The following is a 23,541-nucleotide window of genomic DNA, read 5'->3' as shown; positions in this document are numbered from 1 at the left end:
GGGAGGGGACTTTAATCATGGGTTGTTCAGCCAGCAGGGAATGTTGCTATGGGGATTATCTGTCTATTCCTGCCTAACTGCCTAACTGCAGCTTGGTCACCTGATTTCTGAGAAGAGGTTCTGGTGCTATGGAGACTTAAGCAAGGCATAGATCTAGGAAAAGAGGAGAGAAGCCCAAATATGGTGGCATGTGTGTCAAGGGTCACCTAGGCTTATGGTTCCCAACAAGCATATTTTAATAAGGCTGGATAAAACACTTTATAGTGTTCATGTTCTCCAATTGAGAATGTTCTAAGATGTTTAATCTTTGTTATGTAACTAAAACATCACACAGTATTTGGCATTGTCTAGATAGATGAATGGATAGAGCTACATTAAAAGGTGCTGTTATTCTTTTGTTTTTGGCAATGGGATGTATGGCTAAGAAGTGATATATTCTTAATGACGGTGCCAAAATTCTAACATGTAGTCACTTGTGCAGTTATGAATTTATGGCTTTAGAAAGAGTGCCTTTGATTTCAGAGAAAGTAAATTATTGTCTCAGTAGCCTTTAAGCACATCTGCCCTTGGTAACCCAGCCAGTAATCTCTATAAAACTCCAAATAGCTGCATAAGCTCTCACAGTAACAAGTCACTCTAGGCTTTGTAGCTCATCAAAGTCAGTTTCTGGCAGCTGTATGCCCACTTCCACATCTGTTCATAGAATTGTTTGCAAGTAAATTTGAAAGGAGACCACTGACAGTTTATAAGCTGGTACTTAACTACACTTTCTATAAAACTGTTGTACTCTCCAACATTGATATAAAATAGCTCCTAATATTTTCTGCTTGAGTAGAGATCAGATGTTAGGGAAGAGTTATAGCTGGCTATAGCATTTCTACAGAACTAGCTTGAAGTTCTGGCCTGGTTCCCAACAAGATTCACTTCATCTGTGACTCACATGCACTGAGAATGGATTTTGACTTTGAGGAAAGGTATTAATAATGCTACACAAATATTGCTGAAACAGATTACAGGCAAAACACACAAATATTTGGGAGGACAAGGGGAAGGTGAGTATTTTTAAAGTGATGAATGAATATGATAAAGGTGATAAAATTTGCTTTGGTGGCAGGATTTTAGTATTATTTTACCTCAAACTGAGTTATTTTGAATTCATTTCCTTCAGCTGTAATATTTAGCATTTTTATGGTGGAAATGGTAACTATAAGAAGTTACACATTATTTGGTTCATGTAACAGATGAAATAATAGCTTAGAGTTTGCCAGCTATGTCCAGAAAGATACTCAATCCCTGGAACCTACATCAAGGTGGAAGGAAAGAACAGATTCCAATAAAGTTGTCCTCTGACCTCCACACATGTGTTCATATATCCAGTGATGACATGGGATAATCCAAGGAATACTGCATAAAATCTACAATAATTTACTTTGTCATTCATCTGTTTAAAGTTTATGCTGTGGTCTATGCAATATATTGGCAACAAAATTATAGTAAAAGACATAGTCTTTTCCTTTGGGAAGCTTATTTTCTAGAGAATAAAATAATTACAAAGCATATATATGTAAAGCAAGTTAGACTACAGAAAAGTGCTGTTTAGAAACAGAAACATGGCTGAAGAGATGGCTTAGAGGTTAAGAACAATGACTGCTAATGCAGAAGATCTGGATTCACATCCTAGCCCCCACATGGCAACTCAAAACCATCTATAAGTACAGATTCAGGGAATCTGACACCCTCTTCTGGCCACTGCAGGCACAAGGTATGCATGTGGACCACAGAAATACAAGCAAGCAAAACACCCATACACATAAAATAAAACATTTTTAATAAAATATAAATAAAATTAAAAGAAATGGGAAAGGTTTCTAGATAAACAACATTGACCAAGGACCTGATTGGTGGATATATATGTGATTCCCTTTAGACAAAGAGTAGAAGGGAGTACTGTGCATTATTTGTAAGGTGAATTTTGCATAAAAACTACTGATGTAATGGGTGAGTATCATTCAGTTTTAGATAACTGAGTATTAGGCACAATGCAACTTTGAGCAGAGACCTCTGCATTACATGATGGTGTTAATGGACTACATTAATCTCAAAGCATACTCAAATGTTGGAAAGTTGAACTATTTAAAGGTACACCATGTAAAAATTACATGGAACTACATTTCCTTGTACGGTCAATGAGTGCAACCCCTTCAACTGTCTAATCAGCACTTTACAAATTTTATTGATTTAAAGGTATTTTTAAAGTTTTGACCCACATAATGGCACCTACTTGTGAGCTTAAGAGTGCTGCATTTATTCATGTATACACTGTACAATGCCTAGATAAGAGTAACTGCTATAGCCATCAAAAACATTTATTATTACTATGTTTTGGGAACACTAAAAGTCCTTTGTAAAAGTCATTTTGGAATGTACTGAAAAGCTATTTCAACTATAGACATCTTACTATTAAATACAACCTTACAAGTTATTTTCTTAAATAGACACTTGCCGTTCCAGGATGCTGGTTTGTAACTTCAGTTCTCAGCTCATATTATTTTGTCTCCTAATCTGAAATTCAGTGATCATCTTAGACTTCTCCATTCTTTTTCGTTTTGTGTGATTATTCATGTGATTTTTGTGAGAGTGCTAGGGTAGATGCCAAAACCTCCACACTAGCCAACTCTTTACCACCACTCTATAACCACATCTCATACAACTCTTTTTTTTTTTTAACTAAAGAAACATGAATCTCCCCTACTTGCTCATTGTCCTATATCTTCATTACCACTTGTTATAGTCCAGAGCATTCTCATCATTTGAGTGACCTGTGGCAGCAAACTCTTTGACACTGATGTTATCTCCTCTAATGAATCACCACATTGCCAACTATTATCTTCCAGTAGCATAAATCTGACCATGATTTGATTAGAGCCAGTGATATACAGGAATAAGCTTTGCTTGTCACATTGCCTTGGTCTAGAATATACTTTTGCCTCTTTCATAACTTGAAACATCTTCTTGCCTATACCCCATATGGTGGTTTTCATACGAATGAACCCCACAGCCCTCTGGGACATGTGGATCACAATGTAGCTCTCAACTGCTGCCTCAGTTCCATGTATGCTGCCATGCTCCCCACCATGATGAGAATGGACTCAACCTCTGAAACAGTGAGTAAGTCCCCAGTTAAAAGCTTTCTTTTATAAGAGCTGCCTTGGTCATGGTGTCTCTTCACAGAAGTACACAGATCATGTATCAATGACTATGTAAAACTTAAGAATTAAAAATATTTTAAGTATGTAAATATAATATGTGTGGTACTTATCTTCTGTATGTTTCTGATATGAATTTTTAAAGGTTGAGACTATTTTTAATCTATTAATTTATTTTATCTTTTATTTTATAGTGTGTGTGTGTGTATGTGTGTGTGTATACACATGCATGTGGTGATATTTTATTTGTGCTTTGATAAATAAAGCTTGCCTGGACATCTAGGGGGAAAGGCCAGCAATTTTAAGTAAACAAAGTCAGGTAGCACATGCCCTTAATCCGATCACTTAGCAGGTTAGCAGGCGGGGTCTCTGTATGTTCAAGGGAACTAGGGAACAGAGCCAATCGTGGTGACACATGCCTTTAATCCCAGCACCAACCCTAGAGACCTGGAGGTCTGTACAGACAGGCAGTGACAAGGAAATGAGGTAGCTGGGCTAAGAGCCAATGGGAGGGCAGAAAAGCAAGGCATATAAAGGTGTGGGTAGACAGGAAGTAACTTGAATTTGGAAGCTACAGAGTTGGCCAGGTGAGGTTGGCTGTGGCTTGTTCTGTTTCTCTTTCAGCACTCACCCCAATACCCAGCTCCAGGTTTGTTTTTATTAATAAGAGCTTTTTAGATTCATGTTACTGGGAGTGGGGGTGGGAGGACAGGGGAATCTCTGGTGGATATGTAAAATTAAATTAATTACACAATTTAAAAAAAAAAAGAAAAAAGCAGACTAGTAAGAAAAATATCATGTTACAGGATCACCCAGTGATGGAGAAATGGATGAGATCCACATGAGCAAATTGGGGGTGAGGGGGATAATGGAGGGCAAGGGACTGGGGAATGAGAGCTTAGGGGAGTGGGAGGTTCCAGCTAGAACAGGAACAGAGTGGGAAAACAATGAAAGAGATACCATGATAAATGACGACACCATGAGAATAGAAGAAGCAGAGTGCTAGGGAGGTCCCAAGGAATCCACAAAGATGACCTCACTGTAGACTACTGGCAGTGGTTGAAAGGGTGCCTGAGCTGACCTACCCTGGTGATAGGATGGCTGAATCTCTTAACTGACAGGATAGAACCCTCATCCAGTGACTGATGGAAGCAAATGCAGAGATCCACAGAAGGGTCCCAGGCCAAGCTCCAGGAGTCCAATCTACAAGAGAGAGGAGGGATGTTATGAGCAAGAGATATTGAGACCATGACTGGAAAAAGTACAGAGACAACTCTCCAAACTAGTGAAAACTTATGAACTGTGGAACAATAGCTGAGGAGCCCCCATGGTACTAGACTAGGCCCTCTGGATAAGCGAGACAGTTGTTTAGCTTGAACTGTTTAAGGGTCCCCCAGGCAGTGTGATTGGGACCTGTTCCTAGTGCATGAGCCAACATTTTGGAGCCTAGTGACTATGGTGAGACGCTTTGCACAGCCTTGGTGCGGGGAGGAGGGTCTTAGACCTGCCTCATCTGAATATACCTGGCTCTGCTGATTCCCCATGGGAGACCTTGCCTTGGAGGAGGTAGGAATGGGGGATGAGTTGGGGGGGAGGCTAGGAGGTTGGAGGAGGGAGGACAGGGGAATCTGTGGTTGATATGTAAAATGAATAGAAAAGTCTCTTAAAAAATATTAAAGAAACAATTCACGTTACATTTGTCACCCAACAATCGTGGTACAAATTTGCGAAAAAGCTACTTCCCTGTGACCTTGCAGTCCCCAGCTCAGGTTGGAGCTGCACACAGCTCATTGTGGTGACACATGCCAGTAGGATTTGCTAAAGGAGACAGAAGCAAGAGGATCCCAAGTTCAAGGCCAGCCTGGGAGGCTTGCTGAGGAGAAGCCACAAACAGTGGCATCAGGACCCTGGAGGTGGTGGCTTCTACTCTGAGCTACAAGCTGTTTCTCATCATGTTACCATTGTGTTACAAGAAAGCATTGGTAAAGGTCAGTTTGGAGAATTGCTGTGAAGATATATTCTCTTCTAGGGAAGAACGTTCATGGTTCCAAGAGACAGGCATTAATCAGATGGTGATTGCTCCAAATCACAGAGGAGGCCCAAATAAAAAAAGAAAAGAAGGAATAATAGGGAACCATGTCTAAGCTAAACAAAGTGGTTTAGATTCAGGGTTCTTGTTATAAAAATGAAAAAAGAGGATATAGATAAGAGGTAAATTATTGAACCTACTCTGAAAAGAGAAAAGGGAGGATATAGAAATAATAAAAAATGTGATTTTTTTAAAAGGGAAGATATAGAAATGATAAGATAAAAGGTAGATTATTGAATCTTCTTTTAAAAGGGAACTACTTGTTTTAAATAGGATAAGTAATGCAATTTTTGTCTGAATTTGTCAAATGTTAATGAACTAGACATTGTTAAAGTAATTCTTGACTGTATATATTGTATATACTTATTGGATATAGTTTTTCTTATATTAGTTATAAGCTTTTTATATTAGACAAAAAAGGGGGAATGTGGTGATATTGTGGCCCTCAACATATTGTGCACCCCAATAAACTTATCTAGGGATCAGAGAACAGAACAGCCACTATATAGAGACAGAGGTCAGAAAATGGTGGCATACACACCTTTAATCCTAGCATTCTGGAGGCAGAGATCCAGATGGATCTCTGTGAGTTCAAAGCCACACTGGAAACAGAGCCAGGCATGGTAGCACATGCCTTTAATCCCAGGGCTTGAGATCTCATGTCTTGCTTGAGAAGGACACGTGCCTTTAATCCCAGGAAGTGATGGCAGGAAGCAGAAAGGTATATAAAGCATGAGGACCGGGAACTAGAGGCTTTTTCAGCTTTTAGAGTTTTTGGCAGCTGAGATCCATTTGGGTTAGGAGAGGAATCAGAGGCTTCCAGCCTGAAGATTTGTGGAAACAGGATTGGCTGTGAAGTTGGCAAGTCCTTTTAAGATTCGTGCTACACATGCATGACATATACTTATACATATACATACACACACACACACACACACACACACACACATATATGTATATATATATATATACATATATATATATATACATACACACAGAAGTCAGAAGAGTGTGTTGGATCCCCAAAACTTGAGTTGCAGGTGGTTGTGAGCTCCATGACATGGGTCCTTGGAACCTAATTCAGGTCCTTCTAAAGAGTAGCAAGTGGTCTTAAACACAAAGCAATCTCTGATCCAAAAGGCATTGATTTTTTAACATAATCATATGGTGTTTAATGTACAAAGTTTTTGATAGTTTTAGAACACAAAATGAGTTTTGAGTATACATACTTTGTTTTGAAACCCTAGGAAAGAGTTTCATTTACCTGATATAACTTAGGAGTGACAACTCTCTGATGTGTGCAGGTGGTTTACCTATTTGCCTCCATATAGACACTCTATATAGAGACAACCTACTAAGGTGTTACATGATGCCTAACTGCTCCTATGAAACTGTATGCAAAACATTATCTCTTAGATATGATATGGCCATTGCGGTCATGAACACACTGTAGCTTTGAAGTTTGAGTACCTCTACAAGGCCTGAAAACACACACACACACACACACACACACACACAAACATGTGCACACATAACAAAGACTAATTGGAAAGAAGAAATGGGTCAGTAGGAATGGGAAGTGATAAAAGTGTAATGGAATAAATATGATCACAATATATTGCCTTAGTTAGGGTTACTAATGCTGTGAGGAAATACAGCCAAAGCAACGTGGGAAGCAAAGGGTTTATTCAGCTTACATTTACACATTGCTGTTAATCTCTAAAGGAAGTCAGGAACTTAAGCATGGCAGTAACCTGGAGACAGAAGCTGATGCAGAGGCTGAGGAGGAGTGTTGCTTACTGGCTTGCTCTTCATGGCTTGCTCAGCCTAATATCGTATAGAACCCAGGACCACCAACCCACGGATGGCACCATACATATGGGCTGGGCCCTCCCCCATCAATAAATAATTAAGAAAACTCCCTCTTGGTCACATCATTGTGTGTAAATCCTTACATACCTAGCTCTGTTCTTCCCTCAGTGTCTTCTCTTGGAGCTGTGCCTCATTTTGTTACCAGTTTTCATCCATATATTAGAGAATAGGGGAGTATTGCCTTTGTTTCTGAAAGTCTTGTAAGGACATGGTGAGAAGCTGAGTCAGGCATATGATGCATGATGGCAGAGAAAAGAAGAGCTGTTTTTTGTTTTGTTTTGTTTTGTTTTTTTTTTTTTTTAGACTCTGCAACATATCACTGACTAAGTCAAAACAGGCAGGCCAGTATGTACTGAAGAGGTGACTCTACAGGTAAGAGTACTTGTTGCTCTTGCAGAGGACCCATGTCTTCTCTGAGAAGCTGCTTAATACTGTATTTACAAATCTGTGACTCACATTTAAACATTTGGTCTTCTGTTATCAATAAAAGGGAAGAGATTCTTGAGAGGATTCTGGATAATGTCCACGTGTCAAAAGATATATTAAAAAATACAGAACTAGAGAAGCCAGTATCCAAAGTCTTACACATCTGTCTATATCAGGCCAAATGTTAAGTGACAGTCTTAATAATTCCATAATGCTCAATGCCATTATATGTGTGCAGCAGCCAAAAGATGCGTTTCCTTTCATTCAGTTTTCTTTCATCTTGAGAAATGGTACATTCAATTTAATTCACTGTTGGGAAGCTTGACAATCTCTTCTAATTTCCTCATTTTGACACCATTCACCAAACATTTAGTTAGTGCCTACTGTGTGCCAGGAATCGCATTCTAAAATTTGAGTCAATCAGACTGAATATTTTAACAGTATGTCTTCATGACTTTATACCTTTGTCATAAAATTATGAAGGCACATATTTAGTTGAAAGCCTCATGGCATCCTAACAAGCAAACAGTTTTAAACCAGCTGTGTGGAAATTAAAACAGCTGAATTTGATTCTATCAAACTTGGCCCTTAGATGGGGAATGCTTTTCATGCCAGCATGTATGCCAGAGCTAAATCTCCTAGTTCTGCACTTCTCTATCTCAGAAATAGTTGAAAACTGGGCCCTTTGTTTGAAACTCTAGAGTCATCTTTGCTATTGAATAATGATGGTGTATTTCTTTCTGAATATCTGTGTAGGTATTCCACAGTTAACAAAAAATAGACGCAGTCTTTCAGCTTCTGAATGATTAATAATCTATATATTTCTAATATTTATTGATTCCACCATGTCTTGTGTTTCCTAACTGCTGTGGTTTTAGTTTTTTGTTGGCTTGCATATATTTTTTTGCATTATTATCTATGTCATTTAGCACACCAACCATTGTTTTATGTTATTTTCAAGCAAAATTAGGTTTTTAGTTTATCATTCCCAAAAACTCATCTCCCCCATATCTCTGCCTAATCTGGTGTCTTTATTTCATACTCTGTTCCCACACTCAAACCTACTTGTACGCACACACTTCAACGTGAAAAGCTAGGATTTGTATATGAGAAATATACAGTAATTTTTTTCTGAATTTGGATTACTTTGATTAGTATGATATTGTCCAGAACCATCTGTTTTCCTTCAATTATCATGATTTCACTTTCCTTATCATTTAATGTCTGTTATGTATACATTAATCTGTAGATATACACCTAGCAACCCTAGGTCCATTTCTTTGTTATTGTGAATAATACAACAATAAACATGGATAAGCAAGTATGTAATATTATGTAAAATTGAGTGTGTTGGATATATGCTCAGGAGCGATATAGCCAAATCAATAGGAAACTGAAATATACAGTTGCCTAGATATGCAAGTTTTACTTATACCATATAAGAAACCTGCACATTCATTTCCAGTGACTGTATAAGCTTATATTTCCAACAGAAGTGAACAGGAGTTCATCTTTTCCCGACATTCTTCAGTATTTCCTAGTGTTTATTTTCATGATGATGGGTATTCTGATTGAAGAGAAATGGAATCTCAAAGTTGTTTTAATTTGCATAGAAAATACACATTTAATAGGATAATTTTATCATCAAGAGATGAGCTAATTATCAATAGGCATGTCATTCATATAATACTACAATTCCTCAGTAGCATTCAAAGCAAGGACAAAACACAACCTCCAGGTAAAAAGGGACTGCTAGACCACAGCTCTGGCCAGGCCATGGTTTGGATCTGTAAACTTCTGATATTCGTAGAGAAGAGACCTAGCTAGTACATTATTCCAAAAATATTTTAACTTATTATTTTATTACAACATGCAATATGTATACAAGATAAAAATTAATATTTATAGACCTAACAATAATAAACACTAAAGCATTATCAATTTCTATGAAGTTCCATCAAGTTGGAAATTTATGTTTCCCTTTCTGACCAGAAAGAAATCTAATATATTGAATTATGTATTCACTATGTTAATGCTATTTCATATTTTACAATATGCAAATGTAGTCATTAAAATTTATTACTCTATACTTTATATCATATAATTTTGTAATGAGATTTATCCTTCATATTTCCTTCTATTATTACTATTTTAAATATATTTCTGTTTTAATTTTACACATCAGCCATGGGTTCCCCTGTCCTCAGCCCATCCCTCCCACACCCCCACCTTCCCCCATCACCTCTCCTCCATTCCCATCTCCTCCAGGGACAAAACTCCCCTGGGGATTCATTTAAACCTGGTGGATTCAGTACAGGCAGGTCCAGTCCCCTCCTTCCAGGATGAGCAAAGTGTCTCTGTGTAAGCCCAAGGTTCCAAACAGACAGCTCATGCACTAAGGATAGGTCCTGTTCCCACAGCCTTGATGCCTCCCAAACAGTTCAAGCTATTCAATTGTCTTACTTATCCAGAGGGCCTGATCCAGCTGGGAGCTCTCATGTGCTTCCAATCATTTGGCTATTTGTCCCTGTGCCTCTCCAATCTTGGTCTCAACAATTCATGCTCTTACAGTTCCTCCTCTTTCTCAACAATCAGACTCCTGGAGCTCAACCTGGGGCCTGGCTGAGCATTTCTGCATCCACTTCCATCAGTTATTGGATGAGAGTTCCAGCACGACAGTTAGGGTGTTTGGACATCTGTTCACCAGACTAGGTAAGATCAGGCGTTCTCTCGACCATTGCCAGCAGTCTACAGAGGATGTATCATTGTGGATTTCTGGGGACCTCTCCGTCACTCTGCCTATTCCTGTTCTCATGTGGTCTTCATTTATCATGGTCTGTTATTACTTGTTCTCCCTTTCTGTTCTTGATCCAGCTGGGATCTCCTGCTCCCCTAAGCTTTCTTTCCCTCAAACCTTGCCCTTCATTACTCCCACCGTGGTCCAGGTTGTTCATGTAGATCTCATCCATTTCTCTGTCATTGGGTGATCCCTGTGTTTTTCTTAGGGCCCATTTTCTACGTAGCCTCCCTGGAGTTGTGTAGCAGTCTAGTCATCTTTGTTTTACATCCAGTATCCTCCTATGAGTGAGTACATACTATGTTTTTCCTTCTGAGTCTTGGTTACCTCACTCAGGATGATTTTTTCTAGATCCATCCATTTGCCTGCAAACCTCATGATGTCATTGTTTTTCTCTGCTCAGTAGTACTCCATTGTGTATATGTACCCTATTTTCTTTATCCATTCTTCAGTTGAAGGGCATCTAGGTTGTTTTCAGGTTCTGACTATTACAAACAATGCTGATGTGAACATAGCTGAGCAAATGCCCTTGTGGTATGATTGAGCATTCCTTGGGTATATGCCCAAGAGTGGTATAGCTGGGTCTTGGGGGAGATGGATTCCCAATTTTCTAAGGAAGTGCCATATTGATTTCCAAAGTAGCTGTACAAGCTTGGATTCCCACCAGCAGTGGAGGAAAGTTCCCCTTGCTCCACATCCTCTCCAGCATAAGCTATCTTTTGTGTTTTTGATCTTAGCCATTCTGACAGGTGTAAGGTGGTACCTCAGAGTCATTTTGATTTGCATTTCCTGGGTAATTAGGGATGTTGAGCAATTCCTTAAATGTCTTTCAGCCATTTGAACTTCCTCTGTAGAGAATTCTATGTTTAGTTCTATAGCCCATTTCATAATTGGACTGTTGGGCATTTTGATGTCTAAATTCTTGAGTTCTTTATATATTCTGGATATTAGCCCTCTGTCAGATGTGGGGTTGGTGAAGACCTTTTCCCATTCTGTAGGCTGTAGTAGCTTTGTCTTGTTGACCGTGTCCTTTGCCCTTCAAAATCTTCTCAGTTTCAAAAGGTCCAATTGATTGATTGTTTCTCTCAGTGTCTGAGCAACTGGTGTTATATTTAGAAAGTGATCTGCAGTGCCAATGCATTCAAGACTACTTCCTACTTTCTCTTCTATCAGGTTCAGAGTAACTGGATTTATGTTGAAGTCTTTGAGCATCTTGGACTTAAGTTTTGTGCACAGTGACAGATATGGATCAATTTGCAGCCTTCTACACATTGACATCCAGTTATGCCAGCACCATTTGTTGAAGATGCTTTCTTTTTTCCATTGTACATTTTTGGCTTCTTTGTCAAAAATTATATGTTCATAGTTGTGCAGGTTAATGTCAGGGTCTTTAATTCAATACCATTGGTCCACATGTCGGTTTTAATGCCAGTACCAAGCTGTTTTTATTATGGTATCTCTATAGCAGAACTTGAGGTCGGGGATTGCGATGCCTCCAGAGGTTGTTTTATTGTACAGAATTCTTTTGGCTATCCTGGGTTTTTTGTTTTTCCATATGAAGTTGAGTATTATTCTTTCCAGATCTGTGAAGAATTGTGTTGGAAATTTGATGGGGATTGCATTGAATCTGTAGATTGCTTTTGGTAAGATCGCCATTTTTACTATGTTAATCCTGCCTATCCATGAGCATGGGAGATCTTTCCATTTTCTGGCATCTTCAATTTCTTTTTTCAGGGACTTAAAGTTCTTGTCATATAGGTCCTTCCCATGCTTATTTAGAGTAACCCCAAGGTATTTTATATCATTTGTGGCTATTGTAAAGGGTGATGTGTCTATGCTTTCCTTCTCAGACTGTTTGTCTATTGTATATAGGAGGGCTAATGATTTTTTTTTTTGAGTTGATCTTATATCCTGCTATGTTGCTGAAGGTCTTTATAAGCTGCATCAGTTCCTTGGTTGAATTTTTGGGGTCAGTCATGTATAATATCTTGTCATCTGCAAATAGGGAAAGCTTGCCTTCTTCCTTTCCAATTTGTATCCCCTAATCTCCTTATGTTGTCTTATAGCTCTGGCTAGAATTTCAAGTACTATATTGAATAAGTATGGGGAGAGAGGACAGCCTTGCCTTGTTCCTGATTTTAGTGGTATTGAGTTTCTCTCCATTTAATTTGATGTTGGCTGTTGGCTTGTTGTAGATTGCCTTTATTATGTTTAGGTATGTTCTCTGTATTCCTGATCTCTCCAAGACCTTTATCATGAAGGTGTGTTGGGTTTTGTCAAATGCCTTTTCTGAATCTAGTGAGATGATCATGTGTTTTTTTTTCCTTGAGTTTGTTTATATGGTATATTACATTGATGGACTTTTGTATGTTGAACCACCCTTGCATCCCTGTGAAGAAGCCTACTTGATCATGGTGGATAATTGTTTTGATGTGTTCTTGGAGTCTGTTTGCTAGTATTTTATTGAGTATTTTTGCATCAAAGTTCATGAGGGAGATCGGTCTGTAGTTCTCTTTCTTTGTTGCATCTTTGTTTGGTTTAGGAATCAGGGTAATTGTAGCCTCATAGAAGGAGTTTGGTAATATTCCTTCTGCTTCTATTGTGTGGAACAATTTAAAGAGTATTGGTATTAAGTCTTCTTTGAAGATCTGGTAGAATTCTGCAGTGAAACCATCTAGTCCTGGTCTTTTTTTGGTTGGGAGACTTTTAATGACTGATTCTATTTCCTTTCCCAGCCTTTTATTCCTAGAAGGTGTCTACCTTTGAATTTGAAGTGTGTTTCTTGTATGTAGCAGAAAGATGGGTCCTGTTTTTATATCCATTCTGTTAGTCTGTGTCTTTCTATAGGTGAAATAAGTCCATTGTTATTAAGAGATATTAATGACCAGTGATTATTCACTCCTGTTTTTATTTTTATTTTTTGGTGGTAGTGTGTGTGTACTTCTCTTCTTTCAGGTTTACTGCTGTGTTGTTAGCTATTGCCTGTGTTTTCATGGGTGTATCTGACATTCCTTAGGTGGGAATTTTCCTTCTAGTGCTTTCTGTAGGGCTGGGTTTGTGGATAAGTATTGTTTAAATCTGGTTTTGTCTTGGAAGTTCTTGTTCACTCCATCCATGATGATTGAAAGTTTTGCTGGGTATATTAGTCTAGGCTGTCATCCATGGTCTCTTAGTGTCTGCATTATATCTGACCAGGTCCTTCTTGCTTTCAAAGTCTCCATTGAGAAATCGGGTTTTATTCTGATGGGTTTGCCTTTATAAATCACTTGGCATTTTTCCTTTGATGACCTTAATATTCTTTCTTTATTGTGTATGTTTAGTTGTTTAATTATTATGTGGCGAGGGGACTTTTTTGTGGGGTCTAGTCTGTTTGGTATTCTATAGGCTTCTTGTATCTTCATAGGCATTTCCTTCTTTAAGTTGGGAAAGTTTTCTTCTATGATCTTGATAAATATATTTTCTGTGCCTTTGAGTTGGTATTCTTCTCCTTCCTCTATCCCTATTATTTGTAGGTTTGGTCTTTTCATGGTGTCCCAAATTTCTTGGACATTTTGGGTCATGACTTTCTTTGACTGATGAATCTATTTCTTCTATCATATCTTCAACACCAGAGATCCTCTCTTCCATCTCTTGCATTCTGTTGGTTATTCTTTCATCTGACGTCCTGTTCATTTACTCAGATTTTCTATTTCCAGCATTCCTTCTGCTAGCATTTTCTTCATTTTTTCTATTTCCCTCTTCAGGTCTTGGACTGTATCCCTCATCTGTCTCATTGCTTTTTCATGACTTTCTTTTAGGGATTTATTGTTTTCTTTTGCTTTAATTGTCCTTTCCTCTAGTTTTTTATAGCGTTCTTTCCATTTTTTGTTTGTCTGTTCCTCCACTTTATTTTTGATTTTTTTTTAATATAAGGCTCTAGTCTCCTCATGATGTTACTTATAAGGTTGTTTTCTTCTGCTTCTTCCATTCCATGATGTTCATGTCTAGCTGTTGGAGAAGTGCTAGGTTCTGGTGATGGTGTATTGCTCTTTGTTATATGTACTTCTGCCTTGATGTCTGCCCATCTCATTGTGGATTTGTTCTTGGTCTTATCAGTGTACTTGGTCCAGTCAGAGCTGACAGATTTAGGGAGCCTCTTTCTGGTCCAGATGGGAGCTCTGGTCCAGATGAGAGTGCTGGCCGGATAGGAGCTGGAGGCTAGACTCTGAGTCTCAGGAAGTCCCTGAGGTGTCCTTATCTTGTCCAGATGGGAGCTCCTCTTGTACAGATGGGAGTTCCGTGGCAGGATGGAATGCTGGACACTGGTCTCTAAGTCTCCAGAAGTGGCTGGGGTCTTTGGCATATGGTTGTGGGGTCGAGGCATTGAGCTCAGAGTGTCCACTGGAGGGTCTCTCTGGTCCAGATGGGATTTCCGGGGCAGATGGGAGCTCCAGCTGGTCTCTGAGTCTCAGGAAGTATCTGGGGTCTCTGGCAAATGGGTGTGGGGGCAGGGTGTGGAGATTGCAGGGTCTGCCTGCAGTCTTGGAAAAGTGGAGCTTTCTTTCAGGGCCCGATGAATGGCCAGAAACTGGGGCCAAGTTGGGCAGGTACTCCAGGGTTGCCTGGTGCCCAGGGGTCCCTTCTATTATTTTTTATTTTTGAGATTATAATATAATTATATCATTCCACTTTCCCTTTCTTTCCTCCAAAATCTACCATGTAGCCTTATTGATTCCTTCAAATTCATTGCCTCTTTTTCTTTAGTTGTTATTACATGCATGTAGATATATTCCTAAATACATATATACTAGCTCTATTCTATTTATCCTTGTATCTGCAATTTTTGTAGTTTAAGTTTACTTATTTTTTTTGTTTTATAGTATTCCATTACATGATATTATGGTTTAAATGTTTTTTTTTTCTATATTATAAATGCTTTACTTTACTATGTTGCATAATCTCCCCAATATTCCTAGACTTTCTAGGACTTTTATCATGAAGAGAATGTTGGATTTAGTCAAAGCTCTTTCTGCATCTAATGGTGTGATTATATATCTTCTGTTCTTGATATATGTGGTAGATTACATTTACATGTTGAACTATACCTGAGTCTCTGGGATGAAGCCAACTTCATCAGAATGGATAATCTTTATAATAATTCTTATATTCAGTTTGCAAATATTTTATTGAGAGCACACATGTTGATTGGAGATATTGTCCTTTAATTTTCTTTTCTTGTTGTTAGATTTTTGTCTTATTTAATATCATGTTAATACTGATTTTATAAAACTAATTAGGAAAAGTTCCTTCCTTTCCTGATTGTGGAATAATTTGAAGTGTATTAGAGTTATGTTTTTTCTTCAAGGTTTAATAGAATTCTGACCTGGAACTTTTTAAGTTGAACACATTTTTTCATAATTAAAAGAACAAACAAAATACTTGGTCATCAGCATAGTAATGTTGAGAGGTTTGACCTACAGAAATTTAAGCCATGAAGGTAAAGCCCTCATGGAGGAATGATATGATTTTTAAAAGGGCTTTACACAGGAAGTTTGTCATTTTTTCCTTCCACCTTCTGTTACATGAGAAAACAACATTGCTCACCCTGGGCATACACAACAAGGTACCATCTTAGAAGCAGATGGCACCTGTTAACAGACAACCAGACTTGCTGGCACCTTGATCACATATCCTCTGGTCTCCAGAGTTGCTAGAATATAAATTGATGTTTCTGTTTCAGCATATAATTATGTATCAGTTCATTCTTTTTGAGTGACTTTGGACTACATTTCCATGCCATTGTACCAATTAGCATCACATTATGATAGAAAGCAAAAAGTTCCAAAAGTGTCCTTTTGAGAAAGAAAATCAACCAGTTTTTATTATGTTATGTGGACCAATTGAATCAAATTGAAAACCATGACATTTATCCACATACCTACAAACATATAATTTCTGACAAAGAAGCCAAAACTGTGCAATGGAAAAAAGAAAGCATCTTCAAGAAATGGTGCTGGCATAACTGGAAATCAATGTGTAGAAGGCTGCAAATACACCCATATCTGTCACCGTGCACAAAACTTAAGTCCAAGAAGCTCAAAGACCTCAACATAAATCCAGTTACTCTGAACCTGATAGAAGAGAAAGTAGGAAGTAGTCTTGAATGCATTGGCATAGGAGATCACTTCATAAATATAACACCAGTAGTACAGACACTGAGAGATACAATCAATCAATGGGACCTTTTGAAACTGAGAAGCTTTTGAAAAGCAAAGGACATGGTCAACAAGACAAAACTACAGCCTACAGAATGGGAAAAGGTCTTCACCAACCCCACATCTGACAGAAGGCTGATATCCAGAATATATAAAGAACTTAAGAAATTAGACATCAAAATGCCCAACAGTCCAATTAAGAAATGGGTTATAGAACTAAACATAGAATTCTCAGCAGAGGAAGCTCAAATGGCTGAAAGACATTTAAGGAATTGCTCATTTTCCCTAATTATCCAGGAAATGCAAATCAAAATGACTCTGAGATACCACCTTACACCTGTCAGAATGGCTAAGATCAAAAACACAGAAGACAGCTTATGCTGGAGAGGATGTGGAGCAAGGGGGGAACTCTCCTCCACTGCTGGTGGGAATGCAAGCTTGTATAGTCACTTTGGAAATCAATATGGCATTTTCTTAGAAAATTGGGAATCCATCTCCCCCAAGACCCAGCTGTAGCATTCTTGGGCATATACCCAAGGAATGCTCAATCATACCACCAGGGCATTTGCTCAGCTATGTTCACATCAGCATTGTTTGTAATAGCCAGAACCTGAAAACATCCTAGATGCCCTTCAACTGAAGAATGGATAAAGAAAATAGGGTACATATACACAATGGAGTACTACTCAGCAGAGAAAAACAATGACATCATGAGGTTTGCAGGCAAATGGATGGACCTAGAAAAATCATCCTGAGTGAGGTAACCCAGACTCAGATGACAAACATGGTATGTACTCACTCATAGGAGGATACTAGATGTAAAACAAAGATGACTAGACTGCTACACAACTCCAGGGAGGCTACCTAGAAAATGGGCCCCTAAGAAAGTCACAGGGATCACCCAATGACAGAGAAATGGATAAGATCTACATGAATAACCTGGACATGCATGGGTGTACTGAAGGGCAAGGTTTGAGGGAAAGAAAGCTTAGGGGAGCAGGAGATCCCAACTGCATCAAGAACAGAGAGGGGCTGGGCAGTGGTGTCGCATGCCTTTAATCCAAGCACTTGGGAGGCAGAGCCAGGCAGATCTCTGAGTTCAAAGGCAGCCTGGGCTACAAAGTGAGATCCAGGCAAGGTTCAAAGCTACACAGAGAAACTATGTCTCAAAAAACAAACTAAGAAACAAAAAAAAAAAAAAAAAAAAAAAAAAAACAAAAACAAAACCCAAGAACTGAGAGGGAGAACAGGGAATAACAGACCATGATAAATGAAGACTACATGAGAATAGGAAGAAACAAAGTGCTAGAGAGGGCCCCAGAAATCCACAATGATACATCCTCTGTAGACTGCTGGCAATGGTCAAGATAAAGCCTTAACTGACCTAGTCTGGTGATCAGATGGCCAAACACCCTAACTGTTGTGCTAGAACTCTTATCCAATAACTGATGTAAGTGGATGCAGAAATGCTCAGCCAGGCCCCAGGTTGAGCTCCAGGAGTCCGATTGTCGAGAAAGAGGAGGACCAGGACCTGTCTTTAGTGCATGAGCTGGCTGTTTGGAACCTTGGGCTAATGCAGGGACACATGCTCAGCCTGGAAGGAGGGGACTGGACCTGCCTGTGTTGAATCCACCAGGTTTAAATGAATCCCCAAGGGAGTCTTTGCCATGGAGGAGATGGGAATGAGGGGTGGGCGGGGGGAAGGGCGTGGGGGCTGGAGAGGGGAGGACAGGGGAACCCATGGCCAATATGTAAAATTAAATTAAATTTTAAAAAAGTCATATGTTGAAACAGCCACCAGTGTATAGTGCTAAGAGTGGGAATGTTCAGGGAATGATTAATCATGAGAATACAGTCCTTATGAAGAAGATTAGGAGCATTCTGTAAATTCTGGGTGAAACTGACATTAGTCCCTTCTTTTGCCAATGTGTTCCTTTTGCAACTCAAGGCCATAATGTTCATCTCTTTCAGTGAATGTGACAAGAAGGCATCATCATGTAAGCAGGGATCAGGTCTTTATCAGGTACCAAACCTGAAAGAACCTTGATCATGGATTTTCAGCCATCAGACCTGTGAGAAATATAGTTCCATTGTTTATATTAATAAATTATTCAAAATTATTAAATCTGGTAGCAAATATTGCAATTTTTCATTAACAACTCTCATTTCCTAATTTAAGATTTTGTCAGGAAAAAATGCACAATGAAAACCTGCATATCATACATGTGAAGTGTTGGCATAACTATATATTAATAATACCAGTAAAAATGAAACCCTTTTGTCATTTCCACTGATCTAATTTTCCTCTCTAAATGAAAGATCTTTCCTAAATGTGTGTCAATCTTTCCTTTGTATGTATTCACATGTATTTATGTGTTCATATATAATATGCAATGTTTTCATTGATTTTAAAGTTTTACATATGACATCACATTCTAGTTTGCATTTAGTGATGTATTAGTTTATCTTTTGCAAAGTATTTATTAGTTGACAATTTCATATAACAAATTTTGGTCATATTCACTCCAACTCTTCCCAGAGCTATCCACTCTTTCTTTTATTATTATTATTATTTTTAATATATTTTACATACCAATCCCAGTTTCCCCTCCCTCCTCTTTTCCCATTCCCTCCCCTCTTTCCCTTCTATCCCCTCCCATCCACTCCTCAGAAGTGGTAAGACCTCCCATGGGAGTCAACAATGCATGGCATATCAAGTTGAGGCAGGACTAAGCTCCTCCCCACTACATCAAGGGTGAGAATGGCATCTCACCACAGGGAATAGGTTCCAAAAAGCTGGCTCATGTGTCATGGACAGATCCTGGTCCCACAGCTAGGGGCCCCACATGCAGAGGATCTAGTCCCATGCAGGTTCCCTAGCTCTCAGTCTAGAGTCCTTGAGCTCTCACTAGCTCGGATCAGCTGTTTCTGTGGCTTTTCCCATCATGATCTCAACCCCCCACCTTGCTGAGAATCATCCATCCTCCCTCTCTTCAACTGGACTCCAGCCCAGTGCTTGGCTGTGGATCTCTGCATCTTCTTCCATTAGTTACTGGATGAAAGTTCTATGATGACAATTAGGGTAGTCACCAATCTGATTACAGAAGGCCAGTTCAGGCACCCTCTCAACTCTTGCTAGGGTCATGCTTGTAGATTTGTGGGATTTTCCCTTGTGTGCATGCCTTTTAATCCCAGCACTTGGGATGCAGAAGCCGGTGGATCTCTCTGAGTTCGAGGCCAGCCAGCTCTACAGGTTGAGTTCCGGGACAGCCAGGACTGTTTCACAGAAAAACCCTTTTTCAAAAAATAAAAGAAAGCAAAATTATCCACTTTTTCTTAACCACCTTATATTGTGTGCTTTAAAAAATCATCAAACAGGTCTCCAGTAGTTTTCTTTGCTGTGTAGTGCGAGTTTTGCTGCAGTGATCTCAACAGAGAGCATGGCCAAGCTGGAAACCCACAATATGAATGCAGTGACCTATAATGATGTGCATGTCGACATCACTCAAGAAGAGTGGGCATTGATGGATCCTTCACAGAAGAATCTCTACAAAGATGTGATGCTGGAGACCTATATGAACCTCATTGCTATAGGCCTAAAAGAAGTCATACTACAGAGAAATCAAATGAATATACTGAGTGTGGTAAGGTCTTTTAATGTCATAGTCATCCTCAAAGGCATGAAAAAACACATACTGGGTGAAATCCTATGAATATAATCAATGTGGTAAAACCTTTACACAACACAGTCATCTTCACAGGCATGAAACTACACATATATTTAAAAAACCTTATGGATGTAATCAATGTGGCAAAGCCTTTACTCATTGGAAAATTCTACAATTAGATAGAAAAACACATTCTGGAGAGAAACTTTATGAATGCAATCAATGTGGTAAAGCCTTTACAAAGCCCAGTCATCTTCAAGTACATAAAAGAAGACATACTGGAGAGAAACCCTATGAATGTAATCATTGTGTTAAAGCCTTTGCTCAACACAATGCTCTTTGATTACATGAAAGAACACATACAGAAGAGAAACTCTATGAATGTAAACAATGTGGTAAAACATGTGCACATCCTGGTCATGTTCAAGTACATAAAAGCACACATACTGGAGTGAAACCCTATGAATGTAATCAGTGTGGTAATGTCTTTCCTCAAAACAGTACTCTTCAAATGCATGAAAGAACACATACTGGAGAGAAACCCTATGAATGTAATCATTGTGGTAAAGCCTTTGCTCAACACAATGCTCTTCGATAACATGAAAGAACACATACTGGAGAGAAACCCTATGAATTTAATCAGTGTGGTAAAACCTTTGCTCAAAACGGTACTCTTCAAATTCATGAAAGAACACATACAGGAGAGAAACCCTATGAATGTATACAATGTGGGAAAGCATTTGCACAGCCCAGTCATCTTCAAGCACATGAGAGCACATACTAGAGAGAAACCCTGTGTGCCCCGGCCAGCGGGAATTCAACGGAGGTGACTCACCTGTAGGAGCAAATGAAAGGAGCAGGGAACACAAGAGATGACTGCAAGATAGGATTCTGATCAAGTTGCAAATTTTATTTTCCTCTGCAAGGCTTATATAGCAAAGAAGGGTAGGTGGCAGGGAGGAGGAAAGGGGAAGGTACGTGGAAGGGGAAGGTATGTGGGTGACTTGGAGATCGTGCAACTGCAAGATGTCGGTTAAGGTCACTGGTAAGGGTCCATTCATTCTGTTGCTACACTACCTGTCCACGGAATGCTCTTTACGTTTGTTTGTCATGGCACCTGACTGTGGAATGTCTTCTTATCTTAGGTATCCTTTGTTTTGTCAACAGATGTTACTGCTCAGGGTAAGGGCAGTGGTCTTATAACTTGTTCTCTGGCCTAGCTTGTACTTTTCTATGGTTCATGTTTGGTTGTTGACATCTTGGTACTTGACACCTATGAATGTAAACAATGTGGTAAAGCCTTTGCTCATCACAATTCTCTTCAGTTGCATGAAAGAACACATACTGGAGAGACACCCTATGAATATATACAATGTGGGAAAGCGTTTGCACAGCCCAGTCATCTTCAAGTATTTAAGGGAACACATACTGGAGAGAAACCCTGTGAATATAATCAGTGTGTTACAGGCCTTTGTTCCTCTCATCTTGAAAGGCATAAACAAACACATACTGGATTGAAACTGTACAATTCTAATCAGTGTGGTAAAGGATTTGCACATCATAACGCTCTTCTACTTCATGAAATAACACATAATTGAGAAGAACGCTGTGTTTTTAAACAGTGTGGTAAAGCCTTTGCACAGCCCTATATAAAAACACATACTGGAGAGAACCCCTATGAATATAATCAATGTGGTATTACATAGTCAAAACACAAAGTAACCCTGTAAATGTAAGACTTTTAGAGTGTAATTGGTCTCTTAAATCCTTTCAGTATAACATTATGCTTTGAAGATCTGAAAGAAACTCATACCAAAGGAAATCTGAATATATATAAATTGTTATGATCTTGAGCCCGGCCACATTCAATTGCAAAAAATTATTTCGGAAAAAATCTAAAATGTGTCAATTATCTGTTCAATCATTATAATATCTCTTTATTTTGTTTACATATTTCAACTAATATAGACAAAAGGCCTATGAATTTCAATGATCAGTAACACTTTTAGATTTTATACTTCTGTTCAAATACATGAGATAATGAATTCTGTTCTAAAATTTCATAGATATGCCTTTTCTGTTGCTTTGATAATAGATCATATCTATGTGAACTTAGAAAAGGGTTTAATTTGGCCCTGGCTTCCACAGCGATACATGAACCTCTTAAAAGTGGCATAGAAACAAGTGTCAGATATGGCAGCTAAAACAGGCAGCTAAAAATTTACCTTCTTGTCCTGCAGAATAAAGCAAAAAATGTAAATTGGAAATGGTGTGCAGATGTAAATGCTCAAGCCAACATTCATGACTGATTTCTTCCTGCAGGGTACCATTTGCTAAATTTTCTCAAATGATATCACAGACTGAAAATGATAGATTACTCAGACTTCAAGACTACATGTTTGCTTTCTGTTACATGTACCAATTCATGATGGAGAAAATCTCTGTAATCATTTACATGCCTCAAAACCCATGTTGCCAGAATGATAACAGAAAAACATTCATGATTGAAAATTAGTTTAAAGATTTGTTTTTATTTTAATTATGCTGTGTGTGTGTGTGTGTGTGTGTGTGTGTGTGTGTGTGTCTTCCTCTGGGTATATGAATGTGCATTCTGGTTCCCAAGAAGGTTAAACCCTTGGAGTTTCTTGTTGCAAGAATTAGTGGTAGTCATCCAAAACCTGATCTTGTTCCAGGGAATGAACTTTGGTTAACTGTTCAGATATCACAATTGTTTTAGGTTTCAAAGAAAAAAAAACTTTGTTTTAAGTCTTTTCATTGTTCATTTGAAGTAAAAAAATTATTAACGGGTTTCACTAAAAACTGATGTGAAGATCCCATTGTGGCTTCTATTTGGCAGCATGTGAGAAAGATATTGAAGTGTGGGATATATGTGGCAAATTCAATTAGTAAAGTTTATCTTGTCATCCTTATAAAAAATCAATCAAACAAAAGCATTAAGTTCAGTTCATGTATGGCTTTTCACTGAAATGTGGTCAACACACCCAAGGCCACACACTTAGGCAAACCTCCCTCTCTTAGCAGTTATCAATTGCCATGAACTCCTCAGCTGGGGTGGGACATTGTGCCCTCTCCTTCTGTATGTATTGGGGTTTGGGCTGGCTTGAGCTTGCTCAGGTCCAGCACAACTTCTATAAATTCATATGCACAAATGCCCTACTGTGTCTGTGTTTTAGTTAGAGTTTTATTGCTGTGAAGAGACACCATGACCACAGCTACTCTTATAAAAAAAAACACAAACATTTAATTGGAACTTGCCTACAGGTTCAGA

Source organism: Onychomys torridus, chromosome X (assembly GCF_903995425.1).
Source record: "Onychomys torridus chromosome X, mOncTor1.1, whole genome shotgun sequence".
Taxonomy (NCBI): Eukaryota; Metazoa; Chordata; class Mammalia; order Rodentia; family Cricetidae; genus Onychomys; species Onychomys torridus.
The sequence above is the reverse complement of the archived record's forward strand: the minus strand, read 5'-3'. Positions refer to the sequence as shown.